This window comes from Triticum aestivum, chromosome 2D (assembly GCF_018294505.1).
Source record: "Triticum aestivum cultivar Chinese Spring chromosome 2D, IWGSC CS RefSeq v2.1, whole genome shotgun sequence".
Classification (NCBI taxonomy): domain Eukaryota; kingdom Viridiplantae; phylum Streptophyta; class Magnoliopsida; order Poales; family Poaceae; genus Triticum; species Triticum aestivum.
This window is the reverse complement of record NC_057799.1, coordinates 314,562,221-314,565,099: the sequence shown is the minus strand read 5'-3', so window position 1 is coordinate 314,565,099 and position 2,879 is coordinate 314,562,221.

Here is a 2,879-nt window from a genome sequence, read left to right as displayed (position 1 = left end):
ATTTCACTTTCGTACGGTTGGCCTTGTTCTTTGAACAGTTCACCTACAAGAAGATAGATTTGTGTGGCACATGCGTAAATAGGACTTCAACATGTGATCTGATCACATATATATAATGTACCTGATACTTCGGATCAGACCAGTGTTTAACAAGGCCCCTCCAGTCTTCATCCGATATATTTTCCACTGGAGATGTTTGGGAAAGTTCACTGTTAGCCTTGCCTTCAAAGTGAGTTTTCCTCAAGTTATACCGATACTGTCGCAGAGCAGACTTGAAAACATGGGTGCAAGCTTGTCTGGTTGCATCATCTTGGCTATCCAACTTGAACCTCATCTGTTGAAAATTATGGGAGTCTCATTATCAGCAACCTAGAAAGTATGGGACAGAGCAAGACGATATTACTAGTTTCCATACATAACCATACTTACAGATAAATGGTCGAGGAAGGTGTTGAACTGGGTTTCGTCTTTGTCATTCCTGTACTGAATCCATGTTGGGAGGATACGTACATGACACCTAACGGCAACCGCTGCCTCTGATACTAACTTGGCTGACTCTGTAGCATCACGTGGCCTTTTTAAACCTGCCTCAAAACGGATCTCCATTCTTCCTCCTCTAGATTTAGTTAACCTATCGAGCATTATCCCTGATGTTTGTTTCCTCTTGCGCCTAGGTGCTAGTCCAACAACGAACATAGGAAGTGTTAGTGTACATCAAACTGTGAGACTACATATAAAGAAGCATGCAACTGTAACTTGACTCCAGCAACTACCTTCTTGCTGTTGAAGCTCACAAGGTTCATCTGATATTGCCAACTCGTCTTGTGTCAAGAGTGCTTGGGAAGTAGTGTCAGGTGGCAAGGGAGCTTGGGAACGTGCTGCTAGCTCAGTTGACGCACGAGTAAGTCGTGCAGCTGGTAGTACTGTGGTAGGTGTTGCAAGAACTAGGGCTGTCTCTGCTTGTTTGGTGGCAGCTATTTGTTTCTGTTTGGCTTTTTTTGCAACTCGTGTAGCATGGGATGCCGTGTTTGTAGAATTTTCCGCTGGACTTTGACCTTCTATTGCACCATCAGTACCAGCAGAATCTGCAGGATTCATCCGCTTCTCATTCCCTGCCATTCTGTGTTTCTTCCTCTTTCTCTGTGCCATGTTAAGTCAAGCCGACAAGAAAAACGAATAACAATTTAGTTCTTCAGAACAAATTGATGCGTGATGCAGACGAACTGAACTTTGATGTTAGACAACCACATGATAGGAGGATGTAATATGTATGAAAAACAGGACGGAAGAGATAACCAGAACTATGATGTGTAAACTAAGAAGAAGACATTTCACCAAATTAGAAGCAATGCAATGGAAGGTAGACACCATATGAAAGATGCTACAAATATCGCTCTGCCAAGTTAACAGTGTCTCATCATAAATGGCGTTTAAACAAATGTGAAGCAGTACAAGAAATAAATCATATGCAAGATGCAAACAACATCACACTACCATGTTAGAGGTCTCTCGTCATTAGTGCCATTGCATATTCACAGCATTGCATATTCACAGCTTATGATGTGTAAACTAAGGAGAAGGCATTTCAACAAATTAGAAGCAATGAAAGCTAGACACCATATGAAAGATGCAACGAATATCACTCTACCAAGTTAAAACTGTCTCGTCATAAGTGCCATTTCAACAAATTAGTAGTACAAGCTAGAAAAGAATGTGAGATGTAACCTATATCACACTCCGAAGTCAAACGTGTCTTATGATAAGTGATTGTTGCAGGTTACACAACAGTAGTAATTTGATGTAAGAACATGGTGTGATAGACAGATATTGTATGTTCTAGAAACAGGAACACGTGTCTTATTCAAGTATAATGTGTAAAGTAAGCAGATGGAATTCAACAAAATTAGAAGCAATACAAGCTAGACATCACACATAACATGCAACCACATATAACAGTGCCAAGTTAGAGGGAGCACCGGTGATGCTGCACTAGGGGAGACGTGCTCATCATAAACACAGCTTTGTTGAGTGTCTATGCATGTGTTGTCTTGGAAATCATCTTGGGGGTGTGGAGGAGTAGAAACTGTAGAGGCCCTCCGTTCGGAAGGAGCACCTTTATCCGCTGCCTTGCTAACTTCCTTCCGCTTTATTGATTTTGAATTGTCAAGTAAAACCGACAAGAAAAAGCAATAAAATTCTCTCTTCAGAACTCATTCATGCATGATACTGACAATCACTACTTTGATGTAAGGCAAACACATGATACCAGGATGGAATATGTACGAAAAACAGGACGGCATGGCATGTTCACAACTGTTTGTGTAAACTAAGCAGAAACCATTCCAGCAAATAAGAAGCAATGCAAGCTAGACACCACATGAAAGATGCAACCAATATGACTCTGCCAAGTTAAAAGCGTCCCATCATAAATGGAATTTCAACAAATTAGAAGCAGCGCATGCTATAAATCATATGAAAGATGCAACTAATATCGCACTGCATATACTAAAGGTGTCTCGTCATGTTGATTGATGCGGGATACAAAAAAACAATAGTTTTATGTAAGGACATGCTTAATAGACAGATGTACTATGTACTAAATACAGGAAGGCATGTCACATTAACAGGTATAATGTATAAGCTAAGCAGACTAGCACATGCAGTTTAACCAGATTGGAAGAATTACAATCTAGACACCATATGCAACATGCAACCACATATCACGCTGCCAAGTTAGAGCAAGCACCTGCGATGCTAGTGTAGGGGAAATGCTGTAATCAACTACAGAGCTACGTTCACTATCTTCATCTAGCATTTCTGTTTCTTGAGAATCATGTCGGGAGGCTGACGCTGCATTCTTTAAATGAGGAGTAGTCCCC